Source organism: Pristiophorus japonicus, chromosome 26 (assembly GCF_044704955.1).
Source record: "Pristiophorus japonicus isolate sPriJap1 chromosome 26, sPriJap1.hap1, whole genome shotgun sequence".
Taxonomy (NCBI): Eukaryota; Metazoa; Chordata; class Chondrichthyes; family Pristiophoridae; genus Pristiophorus; species Pristiophorus japonicus.
Genome location: NC_092002.1, coordinates 16,397,028 through 16,414,282, shown reverse-complemented (window position 1 = coordinate 16,414,282; position 17,255 = coordinate 16,397,028).

Genomic DNA, 17,255 nt, shown 5'->3' with positions numbered 1-17,255 from the left:
TCTGTAGAGAGAGAAGATAAGGAGGATCTTGATATTTTCATGACAGCTGTTCTAGCACACATCAGAAATCGCAGTAACAACAACAATTTGTATTTATATAGCACCTTTAACGTAGCGAAACATCCCAAGGCGCTTCACAGGAGTATTATGAGATGAAAACATTTGACACCGAGCTGCATAAGAAGAAATTAGCAAGGGTGACCAAAAGCTTGGTCAAAGAGGTAGGTTTTAAGGAGCATTTTGAAAGAGAGGCGGAGAGATTTAGGGAGGGAATTCCAGAGCTTGGGGCCTAGGAAAATAAACTAATGTCCTCTAGGAAAGGAAATCTGCCGTCTTTGCCGATAAGTATCTGAGCCTGTATGTGACTCCAGACCCACAGCAATGTGACTTCACTCTTAACTGCCCTCTGAAATGGGCCTAGCAAACCACCAAACCGCTCCGATGACACAACCGTGGGAGCACCTTCACCACACGGACTGCAGCGGTTCAAGAAGGCGGCTCACCACCATCTTCTCAATTAGGGATGGACAATAAATGCCGGCCTTGCCAGCGACGCCCACATCCCAGGAACGAATACATTGAAAAAAACCTGACTAAAGTTTGACAGCTATTTTGGACTCTGTGTTTGTGTGACGAACCCAGTTGTAGCCGGACTGAACGTTCTACTTTCCCTGAAGCAGAGTCTCTGTATTGACATTTTACGAAGGGAGATTGTCTTGCAAGTAGAATGGTTTTGCAGCCAGCCGCTTTTAATTTAAAGTCGGTTAGAAAAATGAATGATTCAAACTCCGCATGGGTAGTACTCTCCTAGAAATCCCAAATGAAGGTTAGGTTGACTAATTACAAACTTAGCATTAAAAAAAAGCCTTGAAGCAATGCAGATGCCCATCTTGGGTCTGTCAAATTTGTTAGATTCAGATAAATATGTGTTTATATTCAATTTAGAAAATTCTATCTTGGTGCTTTCCCCAATTACATAGCTGCTTATTAAAAGCCACATAGATCGAGTCAGTCCCTGGCCTGTGCTGAAATAGTAGATCTAAATCAAAAGAGAGAAAGACTTGGATTTAGATAGCGCCTTTCACGACTACCAGATGTCACAAAGCGCTTTACAGCCAATGGGGTACTTGGAGTGTCGTCACTGCTGCAGCATTCATCCTAGTTGGACTTCCTGTCAGCTGTGGCTCAGTGGGCAGCACTCTCTTCTCCAGTCAGAAGGTTGTGGGTTCAAGTACCACTCCTGAGACTCGAGACCATAATCTAGGCGAGCGCTGCACTGTCGGAGGTGCCGTCTTTCGGATGAGACATTAAACCGAGGCTTTGTCTGCTTTCTCTCAGGTGGATGTAAAAGATCCCACGGCATATTTTGAAGAAGAGCAGGGGAGTTTTCCCCGGTGTCCTGGGCCAATATTTATCCCTTCAACCAACATCACAAAAACAGGTTATCTGGTCATTATCGCATTGTTGTTTGCAGGAGCTTGCCGTGTGCAAATTGGCTGCTGCGTTACAACAATGACCACAGTAATTCATTGGTTGTAAAGCACTTTGGGACATCCTGAGGTTGTGAAAGGAGCAAATCTTTATACTTTAGGGAGTGAAGAGTCGGATTCACACCCCTGACGGCTGTCCAGTGCCTCTGGTTGGAGAGGATAAGCTGGGTGAGTTCTGGTTCAAGCTCGGCTGTGTTACTGTCGTGGCTCAGTCCTGTATGGCTCAGAGACATGGACCATATACAGCAGGTACCTCAAATCGCTGGAGAAATGCCACCAATGATGTCTCCATAAGATCCTGCAAATCCACTGGGAGGACAGACGCACCAACGTCGGTGTTCTCGCTCAGGCTAACATCCCCAGCATCGACGCACTGACCACACTCGATCAGCTCCGGTGGGCAGGCCACATCGTCCGCATGCCCGACACAAGACTTCCAAAGCAAGTGCTCTACTCGGAACTCCTACACGGCAAGCGAGCCCCAGGTGGGCAGAGGAAACATTACAAGGAACACCCTCAAAGCCTCCCTGATAAAGTGCAACATCCCCACCGACACCTGGGAGTCCCTGGCTCAAGACCGCCCTAAGTGGAGGCAGTGCATCCGGGAGGGCACTGAGCACCTCGAGTCTCGTCGCCGAGACATGCAGAAATCCACCCACCCTTTCCTTCAACCACTGTCTGCCCCACCTGTGACAGAGACTGTAATTCCCATATTGGACTGTTCAGTCACCTGGGAACTCACTTTTAGAGTGGAAGCAAGTCTTCCTCGATTTCGAGGGACTGTCTATTATGATGATGATGATGACGTGTGAAGAACGGCACTTGGGGCAAGGTGCCTCAGAGCAATGGATGTCGTCCGGAGCTCGTGGACGATTTTCCTCAGGGGAGAAAGTTGGAAGCGGGTTAGGAGGGAACAGAAGATTGGAGCCACTCGTTTAAGGTCACTGCTTTCGCCTCTTTTTGACGGCACACTTCACCACTGGGTGCGCAGCATCTCGCGAACTTGGTTGTTCCTGGCCAGCTCCAGCAAGACCCCAGGGAAGAATGAGCAGTGATCTCATTGAAACATAACAAAATCCTTACAGGGCTTGACCGGGTAGATGCAGGGAGGATGTTTTCCCAGGCTGGGGAGTCTAGGACCAGGGGTCACAGTCTCGGAATAAGGGGTCGGCCATTTAGAACTGAGATGAGGAGAAATTTCTTCACTCAGAGGGTGGTGAATCTTTGGAATTCTCTATCCCAGAGGGCTGTGGAAGCTCAGTCTTTGAGTATATTCAAGACGGAGATCGATAGATTTTTGAATATTAAGAGAATCAAGGGATATGGGGATAGTGCAGGAAAGTGGAGTTGAGGATGATGCTCAGCCATGATCTCATTGAATGGTGGAGCAGGCTAGAGAGGCCGAATGGCCGACTCCTGCTCCTAATTTTTGTGTTCTTTCCCAGCCTTTTCCCATTAATCTGGGAAGAGATTATGATGTCCTTTCTCTCTCTTTAAATGAGTACGTCCCATTTGCCTGCTCTCATGAAGCTGGGATGTTTCCATCTGCTGCCCACACTTTCTGCTGATTCCCCGTCTTGTGTTTTCCAGAGTTCTGCCCAAGAGAGAAGCCAGTCCGTGGCCTTTGGGAGACCAGAAGGAAAGAGTTCGGAAATCACTGCGCTGCTTCGGCCTAAACCGAGGCAAAGATTCAGTAAGTTAATCTGTGGGAGGATGGAGGGTTTTAAGAAGGCCTTGAACCTCTGGCTAACACAATATACAATATAAATTCTGGCTGCTAAAGGCTTTCTTCATAAAACCTGGGATTCAAAGAATTAATTGACAAAGAATGTTGCCCAGATCATTCTCGTCAAACAAATTGACTTCACTGGGTGGTGAGATGGGGGTCGGAGAGAGAGAGAGAGACTGGGGAATGGGGTACAGAGGAGAGAGACAATGGGAGTCGGGGAGAGAGGGAGACTGGGGAATGGGGGGACGGGGGTCAGAGGGGACAGGGAGACTGGGGAATGGGGGGGGGTCAGAGGAGAGAGAATGGGGGTCGGGGAGAGAGGGAGATTGGGGAAGGGGGCAGAGGAGAGGGGGAGACTGGGGAATGGAAATCAGAGGTAAAGGTGGTGCGTTGCGGAACCGGGCAATCTGTGGGTCCCAGGTCAGTGCTCAGTGAGGCAACACGCGGGTGTGTTACAAATTCCCAGGGCTAGGGAGGGGACCGAGCAAAGCTGGATAGAGTCAGAATTAGACAACTCGAGACCATTTGGCCCATCGTGCATGTGCCGTAACTGAAAGAGCTACCAATTAGTCCCAATCCCCTGCTCTGTCCCCACAGCCCTGCCCCCTCTCCCCAACCCTTACTCCTCATCTCTCCTCCAGTCTCCATCCCAGTCTCCCTCTCTCCTCCGATTCCCATTCCCCAGTTTTCATCACTCCCCGACTCTCATTCTCTCCTCTGACCCTCATTCCACAGTCTCTCTCTCTCTCCTCTGACCCCCATTCCCCAGTCTCTCTCTCCCCGACCCCCATTCTCTCTCTCTCCTCTTACCCCCATTCCCAAGTCTCCCTCTCTCCCCGACCCCTGTTCTCTCTCTCTTACCCCCATTCCCAAATCTCCCTCTCTAGTTGTAGAAAGAAAAAGCAAATTCCAAAATGATCTCCCTGACTTGGGATCCTTTGGGAGAACCGTCCCTTCCTTTTGCACGTTGATGCGTGACCATTAGGTAAGTCAGAACAGAAAAAAGTTTGACTGCAGTTCAGCATAATTTTAAAATAAAGTCCTCCACCAACCTGACTCCGCCCCGGGTCATCAAAATCCACGGCGCGGCCTTGGACAATGTGGACCATTTTCCATACCCCGGGAGCCTACTATCAGCAAGGACAGACATCGATGCTGAGATCCAACACTGCCTCCAGTGTGCAAGCGCAGCCTTCGGTCGCCTGAGGAAGAGAGTGTTCGAAGACCAGGACCTCCAATGTGGCACTAAGCTTATGGCCTACAGGGCAGTAGTGATATTGGCCCTCCTATATGGCTGAGACGTGGACCATATACAGTAGACACCTCAAAGGGCTGGAGAAATACAACCAACAATGCCTCTGCAAGATCCTACCAATCCCCTGGGAGGATAGACGCACCACGTCAGTGTTCTCGATCAGGCCAGCATCGAAGCACTGACCACACTCGACCAGCTCCGTTGGGCGGGCCACATTGTCCGCATGCCCGACACGAGACTCCCAAAGCAAGTGCTCTACTCAGAACTCCTATGCGGCTAGCGAGCCCCAGATGGGCAGAGGAAACGTTTCAAGGACATCCTCAAAGCCTCCTTGATAAAGTGCAACATCCCCACCGACACCTGGAAGACCCTGGCCAAAGACCGCCCTAAGTGGAGGAAGTGCATCCGGGGGGGGCGCTGAGCACCTCGAGTCTCGTCGCCGAGAGCATGCAGGAACCAAGCGCAGGCAGCGGAAGGAGAGTGCGGCAAACCAGACTCCCCGCCCACCCTTTCCTTCAACCATTGTCTGTCCCACCTGTGACTGGGACTGTAATTTCTGTATTGGACTGTTCAGTCACCTGAGAACTCACTTTTAGAGTGGAAGCAAGTCTTCCTCGATTTCGAGGGACCGCCTATGATGATGATGATTTTTGTAAAGGATAATTTTCATGAAGGGTTTTTTGTTCCAGTAAAAACAATATGAATCGGGCAAGAGGAGAAACTCACAGGGTCTAAAGCAGAGTCATTGGAACATTTCTGACCAGACCAGATACTGACCCTTTCACTCTCTCCTGCCTGGTTGGGAAGAGATTTATAGGGGTGTTTTGTGTGTGTGTCACTTGCTAATAAAGAGTGCCAGTTCAGTAATGGCCCTCTGAAGTGCCTCACAGATAAATGGCGTGCCACAAAGAATATCCGCCAGTGCAAGGGTCTACTTGTGACTTGTGGCTTGAGATAAGGTTGTTTGGGAGGGGTAAGCCTGTGTTGTGTCTGGTCTCTTCCACGTACAGCTTGGGTGTGCATGATTTTGGGACTGGGTACAAAGTAGTATAATCTCACTCTCACTCTCACACACTCCTCCTGCCTGAGTGGATTCAGTTTGGATATTAAGGTGGGGGCGGGGTACGGTACCATAGTGGTTATGTCACTGGACTGAAATCCAGAGACCTGGACTAATGATCCGGTGACGTAAGTTCAAACCCCACCACAGCAGCTGGGGAATTTAAATTCAATTCATTAAATCTGGAATAAAAAGCTCGTGTCAGTAATGGTGACCATGAAACTACAGCATTGTCGTTAAATAAAAAAATCTGATTCACTTGATGCCCTTTAGGGAAGGAAATCTGGCGTCCTTACCTGGTCTGGCCTCTGTGACTCCAGACCCACAGCAATGTGGTTGACTCTTAACTGCCCCCTGAAATGACCCAGCAAGACACTCCGTTGTATTCAAGAAGGTGGCTCATCAGCTTCTCGAGGGCAATTGGCGACGGGCAATAAAGACAGGTCTTGCCAGCGATGCCCACATCCCGTGAATGAATTGGGAAAAAAAAAGCCGTTAACTGTTGCTGACCTTATTTGTTCATGTGGATTAAGCAATAAATGCTGTCTTTCTCCTTTAATGGTTGTTTTCCCCCTTCCCCTATTTCCTCAGAAATTCAGCCTCCCATTAAATTCGGCTTCCGAAGAAATGGCAGTGACTTGCTGTGATTTGCTGAACCTGACCATGGCTGGGAGTGTGGATGAATCCCCATTGGCTGGAACTGGTGTCCTTTTGATTCAGAGGAGTGACCCACTGGACAGCGGTATGGGCCAATTAAACCAGGCGTCACCGGTATTTCAACCTAACTATTGTATTCCATCTGAGCACTGGGCCATACAGTGGTGTTGCCCGCAGTTTGGTGCCACTTATTGAGGTTGTACCAGGGGCAGCGGGAGTAAGGGGAATTGTCACAGGCTTTCATGTGTTTAAGGTGTCTGCTGTGTCTCAGTGGCTGGTACCATCCCCTCTGGATCAGAGGGCTGTGGGTTCAAGTCCCACTCCCGAGACTTGGGCACAAAAATCTAGGCTGACACTCGCAGTGTAGTACTGAGGGAGTGCCGCACAGTCGGAGGTGCCGTCTTTCAGATGAGATGTTAAACCATGGCCCCGGCTGGTGGAGGTAAAAAATCCCATGGCACTATTTCGAAGAAGAGCAGGGGAGTTCTCCCCGGTGTCTTGGCCAATATTTATCCCTCAACCAACTACTAAAAACAACCACCTGGGCAATTGTGGGAGCTTGCTGTGCGCAAATTAGCTGCCATGTTTCCTGCACTACAACAATGCCTACACTTCAAAAGTACTTCATTGGCTGTAAAGTATTTTGGGACATCCTGAGGTCATTGGAAGTGCTATATAACTGCAAGCCTTTCCTTTATTCAAGTATTCTGTCAATCAACTGCTCTCCATGAGGATTGGTTGAGAGCTGAGAAAGGGGTTGGTCTGATATGCCTGGTGTGGAGAGGAGGGAGAGGTGGATCTGGATGGAAGCCAATGGATTGAGGTTTGGGATGTGTTGAATACTAGGACTGGGCACTGGGTGGGGAGGTGGGCAGCCTTGGGCGAAGGACCTTTGGTGGTCCCAGGACTCGAGTGGGTGGTGGGCTCCTTTATGGATTCACAGAATGATGCAGCATAGGAGGAGGCCATTCGGCCCATCGTGCCTGAACCATCTCTGTGAAAGAGCTCTCCAATTAGTCCCACTCCCTCCCTGATCTTTCCCCGTAGCCCTTAAAAACTTCCAGTGTTTATCCAACTTCCTCCTAACTAGGAAAGTTACGATTGACTCTGCTTCCACCGACTTTTCAGGCAGTGCGTTCCAATCACAACAACTCGCTGCGCAAATATTTTTCTCCTCGTGTCACCTCTGGTTCTTTTACAAATAACCTTAAATCTGTGTCCTCTGGTTACTGACCCTCCTGCCCATAGAAACAGTTTCTCCCTGTTCACTCTATCAAAACCCTTCTTGATTTTGAACACCTCTATTAAATCTCCCCTTAACCTTCTCTGTTCTGAGGAGAGCAAACCCCGGTTTCTCAAGTCTCAAGTAAATGGGTACTTTTCAGAATGGCAGGCAGTGACTCATGGGGTACCGCAAGGTTCTGTGCTGGGGCCCCAGCTGTTTACATTGTACATTAATGATTTAGACGAGGGGATTAAATGTAGTATCTCCAAATTTGCGGATGACACTAAGTTGGGTGGCAGTGTGAGCTGCGAGGAGAATGCTATGAGGCTGCAGAGTGACTTGGATAGGTTAGGTGAGTGGGCAAATGCATGGCAGATGAAGTATAATGTGGATAAATGTGAGGTTATCCACTTTGGTGTTAAAAACAGAGAGACAGACTATTATCTGAATGGTGACAGATTAGGAAAAGGGGAGGTGCAACGAGACCTGGGTGTCATGGTACATCAGTCATTGAAGGTTGGCATGCAGGTACAGCAGGCGGTTAAGAAAGCAAATGGCATGTTGGCCTTCATAGCGAGGGGATTTAAGTACAGGGGCAGGGAGGTGTTGCTACAGTTGTACAGGGCCTTGGTGAGGCCACACCTGGAGTATTGTGTGCAGTTTTGGTCTCCTAACTTGAAGGACATTCTTGCTATTGAGGGAGTGCAGCGAAGGTTCACCAGACTGATTCCTGGGATGGCGGGACTGACATATCAAGAAAGACTGGATCAACTGGGCTTGTATTCACTGGAGTTCAGAAGAATGAGAGGGGATCTCATAGAAACGTTTAAAATTCTGACGGGTTTAGACAGGTTAGATGCAGGAAGAATGTTCCCAATGTTGAGGAAGTCCAGAACCAGGGGTCACAGTCTAAGGATAAGGGGTAAGCCATTTAGGACCGAGATGAGGAGAAACTTCTTCACCCAGAAAGTGGTGAACCTGTGGAATTCTCTACCACAGAAAGTTGTTGAGGCCAATTCACTAAATATATTCAAAAAGGAGTTAGATGTAGTCCTTACTACTAGGGGGATCAAGGGGTATGGCGAGAAAGCAGGAATGGGGTATGAAGTTGCATGTTCAGCCATGAACTCATTGAATGGCGGTGCAGTTCCGAAGGGCCGAATGGCCTACTCCTGCACCTATTTTCTATGTTTCTATGTTTTCTACGGAACTGGCACCCAAGCCTCCGCAAACCCGACCCTCTACACGATCCCTTCCCTCAAATCACTCATGGCTCTTGGGGGATGGCCAGAGACCCAAGGTCCGAATTTGATGCACTCACTGCCCACTGCTGCCAACATTTCTCCTCGGGTTGTGCCCAGTGCCAGTTTCGATCTGGTCTGGAGCGGGCGGGAGGGGAGAGCTGCCGGGAAAAGCACCCGCTGACGTCAGCGGACGGCCGAGTGGCGTAAGTGGACTCTCGCCTGCCGAGATGCCAGATTGGCGCAGGCGGGAGTTGGCGCCAGAACGGGGGCGAGGAGGCTGGTCTGTCCCCGACGGTGAGTATGACGAGCTGGAAAAAAAGGTGAGTAAACGTTTAATGATTTTTTTCTTTACAGGACTTACCTGGATGGGGCCCCCCGAAGGTGTTCCGATCGTTTTTTTTAAATGCTTTTTCTTTGCAGGTCTTCGACCCTCTGTGGGCCCGACTCCATCCTCGGCGGCACTTGGGCGGCAAGCGCCAGAGATTGGGTGCTCCCGCCGGCTGCCGCCTATATTGGCGGCGTAAGTCCCTCTTTTGCCGCCCGTCGACCTTCGAGGGACCTCTCGGATGAAAACCCCGCCCAGAGTACCGTCCAGTACCTCGGGGGCCATTGGCGGTCCTTTGGGCAGCACTTTACCGTCATCAAATTCGGGCCCCCAATCCCTACAGTAACCTGCTTTCTTTCCATTTAGATGCTCCTACCTTTACATCAACCTGTTGTCTCTTTCATTAGTCATCCACTTCAAAAGCTAGGCTTCCAGTCATTGCGTTTCTTCTTAATACCTATCTCTTTGACCCAGCTTGTGGTCATCTGCCTTAATTTCTTCTTATGTGGCTCGGTGTCAAATTTATCTGTTTTGTCTTGTAACACTGCTGTGAAGCGCCTTGGGTTGTTTTACTACATTAAAGGCGCTATAGAACTACAAGTTGTTGTTGTGGTACTCTCGCATAGATTTTTCTAAAGGCTAGCTACGTTCATTCTGCTAAGTTCTACTTGTCAATTGATCATTCTTTGCTCAGGCAACTTGAAGAGTTTTGATGAGCCTGTAATTGTGAACGCTTTCTGCAGATGCCTTACTATTCTTTCAGGATACTTCCTATTATTTTCCCAGCTATTGATGTTGAGTTCGAAGGCCTGTAGTTCAATAGGTTGTCCTGCCAGCCTCCCTTATAATCTGGCAGCATATTTGTTTCTCTCCAGTCCCTTGGCACAACTCCCACATTTAATATTTCGCTCCAAAAAAAAAAAAAAATCTGTCGCGGTGTCTTGATTTCAAATCCCTCCGTCCCCTTGCCCCCTCCCTCTCCAGCCCCACAACCCTCCGAGGTCTCTGCGCTCCTCCAATTCTGGCCTCGTGCGCATCCCTGATTTTCGTTGCCCCGCCCAATGTTCCCTCTTGGGTTGCGGGCATCTGCGACCACGCAACAATCGGGACGGTACTGGCTGCTGCCTCTGAGATGCCGCGCAGCCGACTGTCTGCAAATTTAAAGGTACCGCACGCACAAATAAAAATTTCAAGGAACATTGGTTCCACCATTGATGGCCGTTCCTTCAACCGGCTAGGCCCTAAGCTCTCTCTAAGCCTCTCTCCTTCTGTTAAGATGCTCCTTGAAACCTTAACCAAGCTTTTAATCACTGGTCCTAATATCTCCTATTGGCTCGGTATCAAATTTTCTCTCCTGACGCTCCTCTGAAGCAGCTTAACTATACTAAAGGTGCTATATAAATGCAAGTTGTCTCATTTGCCACCTCCTTTTACTACTTTGCTTTGAAGACCACTTTTTATATCCTTACTTTGCTTATCACTTCTGTGTGGGTAATCCTCTGAACTTAGGCCTGGGGATTCCACTAGCTTATCTCTCTCTTTTTATTTTCAGTACTGTTCGCCTGAAATCGGCCAAACCAGCGAAATCAGCCGGTCCCGCCCACAAAACTAGCCCTGGCCTCTGATCGAATTAATCGGCATTGCAAGTTTCCGCTAACTGCGCCCGATCGCAGGCCTTCAAGGAGGCTCATACAATTAAGCTTTTTGGGGGCACAATTACTCTCGTAGGCACGTTTTAAAAGCTTTTGAATATAATAATTGTTTTAATTTACTAAGCTGCTACACATCATGACCAGCTAATGGTTCTGTATAGGTTTGTAAAGTCACGTTCGGTTACTTAAAATCGGGATACTCTCAGGGGGTGGACTGAACATTGATTAAAAATGCTTATTCTCTTTGTGATAAATCCATTTTTAGCTCTTTTTAAAAAATTCATGCCTGGGATGTGAGCATCGCTGGCAAGGTCAGCCTTTATTGGCCATCCTTAATTGCCCCTCGAGAAGGTGGTGGTAGTGTCTCGCTGGGCCATTTCAAAAGGCTGTTGAGAGCCAACCACACTGCTGTGGGTCTGGAGTCACATAGAGGCCCAGACCGGGTAAGGACGGCAGATTTCCTTCCCTGAAGGACATTCATGAACCAGATGGGTTTTTACGACAATCCGGTAGTTTCATGGTCACCATTACTGGTACTAGCTTTTTATTCCAGCTGTATTAATCAAACTGCAAGGGGTTACCACCAACGTTCCCTATTGGTTGTGCGGCCAAGCAGCTCTCTGAAGGTCCCGCGCAGCCGGGTTTTGAACAGAAAAACTGCCCATGCGCGGAATTTTGAAGGGCCAAAAGAAAATTAGAGGGAACATTGGTTAACACTGTTAAACATGTAAAGGAAAGAAAGACTTGCATTTATATAGCGCCTTTCACAACCACCGGACGTCCCAAAGTGCTTCACAGCCAATGAAGTACTTTTGGAGTGTAGTCACTGTTGTAATGTAGGAAACGCGGCAGCCAATTTGTGCACCGCAAGCTCCCACAACCAGCAATGTGATAATGACCAGCTAACCTGTTTTTGTTATGTTGATTGAGTGATAAATATTGGCCCCAGGACACTGGGGATATCTCTCCTATAAGCAAACATTTTTTTCTTTAAATTATGCTAACATGCTGCCCGATTGCGCTGGTTCGTGACAGATTTTGCTTTTGCCGATATGCAAATGAGTTTGAATGGAAACTTGAAGCAAAAAAAAAACGCTTCTCAAAACTGGCGCAATTTTGGAAGTAATTTGCACCAGGATCGCCGCTTATGCCCAAAGTGGAAACTCTGCCCTCTATTGTTTCGCTTTCCCTGCCCTCGTCCATCGAGTTTCAGTCTGATCAGTTTCTATCAATGTTCCCTAAATCCTAAAATGTGTTTGTGGTCGTTGATTGTTCGAGTTTGTTTTGGAGAAGTATTTAATGAAATTTCCTCCAATGATCCCCCTGAAAATGATGAACAAACTCCAGGATATCACTGCACGATATATCTCACCTGAGATTGCTTAACCTTATTCTCCTGTCCTCTACTTCTGTGAGTCATCATAATAGGCAGTCCCTCGAAGCGAGGATGACTTGCTTCCACACCTAAAAAGGATAAGTTCACAAATGTTCCAATGAAGGACCTAATATTCCAGGTCCTGAACTACATCCTGAAGGTTAGAAGATGCCTGTGCATGGATTTTTTTTTAATGTGTGGTGACCGTTGCACACCAGCCACCACACGGGCTTGACAGAGCTAGGCCTTGGTCCAGTGGCAAGGGTTAACCAGGACGACTGAAGACCAGCTCTGCTGCACGGACCTAGTGCGTACACATATCGCAGTCTGGGCTGGCCCGTGCTGCCCCTGGGCCCTATGAGTAAAGTCAAATTAAATTACACACTTTCACCAATCTGAATCAGCTGGATTAGCTTCCCCCTTCATTGCGTATCTCCAGTAAATTTAAACTCAACTCTTCAAGGATGCTTCCGTAACTTTGAATCACGAAAATCATCCAGGTCCTTGTTCTGACGAGGCCATTAAAAAAAGCAAACCAAGCACCATGATTTATTTCCAGAGGAATTGAATTGAAAATTAGAGACGTTTTGCTAAACCTGTATTGAACTTTGGTCAGGCCACATTTAGAGTACTATTTACAGTTCTGGTCACCATATAATAAAAAGTATATAGAGGCACTGGAGAGGGTGCAGAGCAGATCTACAAGGATGATACCAGAAATGCGAGGGTATACATATCATGAAAGGATGAACAGGCTGGGTCTCTTTTCTCTTGAAAAAAGAGGGCTGAGGGGTGACCTAAAAATGATGATAGGTTTTGATAGAGTAGACGCACAGTTTTTTCACTTGTGGGGAAGAGCATAACTAGAGGCCATCAATATAAGACCGTCACCAAGAAATCCAATGGGAATTCAGAAGAAACTTCTTTACCCAGAGAGCGGTGAGAATGTGGAACTCGCTGCCACAGGGAGTGGTTGAGGTGAATAGTATCGATGCATTTACGAGGAAGCTAGATAAACACATGGCAAAGAAAGGATTAGAAGGATATGTTGATAAGGTGAGATGAAGTTGGGTGGGAGGAGGCTCGTGTGGAGCATAAACACCGGTCTAGACCTGTTGGACAGAATGGCCTATTTCTGTGCTGTAATTTCTGTAAATACATCAATTGACTCTTTGAAGGTGGATGTCCAAAATGTTATTTACCATTTCAAATGTGGCTTAACCATTTGACAATTAGATCCTGGAATTGTCTGTGATGATTTTTTTTTATAAACTCAAGGTATGTGGAGATTGAGAGAGAGTTTTCAGAGACTAGCGCCACAGAACCAGCTAGTGGCCGTGGCCCTCACTACACTGACAGTTGACATAGGATAATTGAATGGGAAAATTGACCATAGCAATTTATAACCGCAATTTGTATTGACAGAGAAATGTGATGACAATAGATAATAAGATTTGTGGCTAGGGAATGTGTGTCCCACACACTATTTATTTTTTAATAATACATAGACTTGCAGTATCTTATAGTTTCTGAATAATGTTAACAGTCTTGAACAGATCTTTTTTGAACTCATTTAGTTAGTATCTCCTCGAAGAAAGTCTTATCCATTTATCTCCCTGCACGCTATCCATTGCCACACTGGCTGGGAATTCAGCCAGCTAATATAGCATTAATAGGATGGGAACGGAATAGTTGATATTGCACTATTATGTATTGTATTATTATGGCTAAGTTTTATACACTTCTAGTTTGAAGTTCGGTACTAATGCATTTCACATCTCGTGTATTGCCTGACCTTTATATACATTGAACGACACTCCGAGATCTTAGCATTCTTCCAATTCTGGCCTCTTCTGCATCCCCGATGGTTATCGCTTCACTGTTGGTGGCCGTGCCTTCAGCAACCTAGACCCTAAGCTCTGGAATTCCCTCCCTAAACCTCTCCGCGCCTCTTTTTTCCTTTTAAGGTGCTCCTTGGAACTACCTCTTTGACCAAGCCTGTCTAATATCTCCTTATGTGGCTCGGTGTCAAATTTTATTCAAAAGCGCTCATTTGATGCACTTGGAGACGTTTTACTACGTTAAAGGCGCTATATAAATGCAAGTTGCTGTTATGTTCTAGATCATGATGGGAAGCCAATTCATTCGTTAGAAACGAATCATTCTTTAAGATAAAATGACATCCTGCCAATAAGTTAGCTTTACACATCCATTGAGACACATTGAATGTCTTGTGTTTCATTTGCAGGGATTTTCAGTAGGAATGAATTGGAAGATTATGCTTCTCATCATCTATCACCGCACATGGATATCAACACCTTGTCAGAAGCTGAATTAAGCAAGAGTGATGGAGATCTGCTGCAAGACAGCCCGGGTCTAATAACAAGCCCGTCCCATCCTGCACCTCCGGCCAAGCAGCCTCGTCAACTGCAAAGCAAGTTGTTCAATCCAAATGTTGCCAGCACCGCACTCCACACTTTAGGGTCCGAGATATCTGAATGGGCTCAACCGTGCAGAGACCACGCTAACGTTTTGAAATTGGACCTTGGTTCCCCAATTGGCAATGATGTTCCGCCCCCATATTTTCTTCAAGTGCCTCATTGTAGTTCAGTTGCAAATTGCAAGGGAGTTCGGCGATCACTTAGCTTGCCCGAGGCCATTTCGGAGAGCAAGGGCAAAGACCTTGCAGAGGGGGATGTCGAGGGGGAGTTTTCGGATGACCCTGACGTCTACCTGAAGACTTTAGGTGGCTGTGATGATGCTTCATGTGTGGCAGTAAATGAGAACACACTAAATTTCAATAGACAAGACGGAAGCCAATCTGTGCTATGTGCTGAAGCTTGTCACCACTCGACAGAAGTGGAAGGTTGTTCAGAAGGTGTGAATGGAACCTCTAACGTGGCTCGGGGGTTGCTCACGCCTTTCATTGTTCTTGTAGATGAAGACTGTGTGGACCGCTCGGCCTCAAATTCATTGCACGATACAGAAGATAGATTCCAGTCTGCAGAGAGGTGCAAAGGTGTGCCCTTCGGCCCAGTGAGTGATACCAATGAGCAGGCCTCCCCGCAGCCAAGCAGAATGGAAATGGCCCGCTCATCCGTGACCGAGTACATCCGCAGACTCAACAAGCGCACGGCCAAAAGGTGCAGTTCGAAACCCAATTTCTTAAAGGTTCCCGGGGGCGGCAAGCAAACGCCATATCAGTCCTCGGTGTTGAGGTTCGCCCAGCACGCGAGTGCGCTGTTTGGTAAAAATTCAGAGGGTCGCAAGCGTTGGGGAGCACGGCAGCCCATGAGAAGGTCATTAAGTCTGGAGAGTGCCTTGCGTGTCTGTAAAGACCGAGAGGGGCTCGAAGATGGTCGTGCCGGCAAGCACAGTGTAAATGACCCCTGCTCGCCTGAAGCAAACAATCCAGACTGCTCCGACCAGCACCTCTTCACCAGCAAACAACGCTCAACTCCCTGTTCACCTCAAAGGCTGAGCCTGGTGAGAAGTCCTGTCTTGGAGGATCGAAGGAATGATGGTCCCCAGATAAGCCTGGCACCGGGGTCGGGCCTGACCAACCCAGAGGTTTATGCAAGCTGAGGATGGCCAATGACACGTAAACATCTGGACACCTGCTCGAGAAAGACATCTGCACCAAGGTTCAGCTTGCAGATAATCTTGTGGTGCCCCAGGAAGCTTCTAATCCAGAAGCCAAGTCTTAAATCCAGAACCGTATGTGGAAAATGCAATTTCCTTTCTCTGGGTAGAAAACAAAACATGGTTTCCAGTCCTTTTAGTTTTTTTTTTAAACTGATTTTAATGGGAGTAGATTGTGGTGATGGGGGAAACTTTTTCTGTGTTTGTAGTACGGTGGGAGTTCCACGGAGGAACTAGGTCGTGAACACACCAAGGTTCGTTGAAGGAATGAAGCCTTGAGAAGCTCTTGTTATATCTTTGCCAGTTGCGAGGGACCTGTAGGCACTGTGACTGTCACACTTTGTGACACAAGCTGAATCTGTCAGTCTAGCCGTTTTCATCAAATTTCAATGTCGAATTTCTTGTCCTGTTTAAATATGTCTTGCTTTGTTTTTAAGGTCACTATACTACATGCCATACTTCAGACGAAGGAGCATAATATGGCCAGTGACTAGGCCTCTGCAATATGCCTCTCTAGCCAGCTGCTAGATGGTTGGTGAAATTGGCACAGAGTGAGTCTCATGGCTGGTGGGACCCATTACCTCCTGCTCCATACTGCCCTTGGGCAGAACTGACTACTGTGGAGCAACTTGTGTCTAGTTGCTTTGTGCTTCTGCAAGGCCATTCTCTCAGATATATTTTGACTATGCGATGCTTGAATACTAGAGTTTAAGGGTTTTTCACTTGGAAAATATCAAGTTTGAACACTTAAGTCTGCTTTAAGTTACAAGCGTGCTCAATTTTGATAGAAAAGTACTTGTTTTTTCTCAAAAGTATGCTTTTCTCACTGCATCAATCCAAATAAATTCTTGAAAATCAAATTGTTTCTTAATGATTTTAACATGTCACTGCCATGCTGTTCAAAACCGAATTGGAATGGTCCTCATTTAAATATTAACTGATGTTGGTGACCTTGGTCTATAACTCAACAAGCAGCATTATTGACCCCATGTTTACAGTCCTAATTGTTACTGAAGATCAGGTTAGGGGCAGAGGGCTTGCAAAATATCTCCCTCTTTAGAAAAACAATCACCACAATATCTCGTACAAAAGCAAGAGCAAGGAGGTTATGCTTGAACTGTATAAAACACTGGTTAGGCCGCAGCTGGAGTACTGCGTGCAGTTCTGGTCACCGCATTACAGGAAATATGTGATTGCACTGGAGAGGGTACAGAGGAGATTTACAAGAATGTTGCCTGGACTGGAGAATTTTGGCTATGAGGAAAGAAAGGAGATGCTGGGTCTGTTTTCTTTGGAACAGGGGAGGCTGAGGGGAGACCTGGTTAAGGTTTATAAAATTCTGAGGGGCCTGGATAGAGTGGTTAGGGTCTGGAACTCGCTGTCTGAAAGGGTGGTAGAGGCAGAAACCCTCACCACATTAAAAAGTACTTGGATGTGCACTTGAAGTGCCGTAACTTGCAGGGCTACAGACCAAGAGCTGGAAAGTGGGATTAGCTCTTTGTCGGCCGGCGCGGACACGATTGGCTGAAATGGCCCCCTTCTGTGCTGTAAATTTCTCAAAATCTATGAAAAGCAAAATACTGTGGATGCGGGAAATCCGA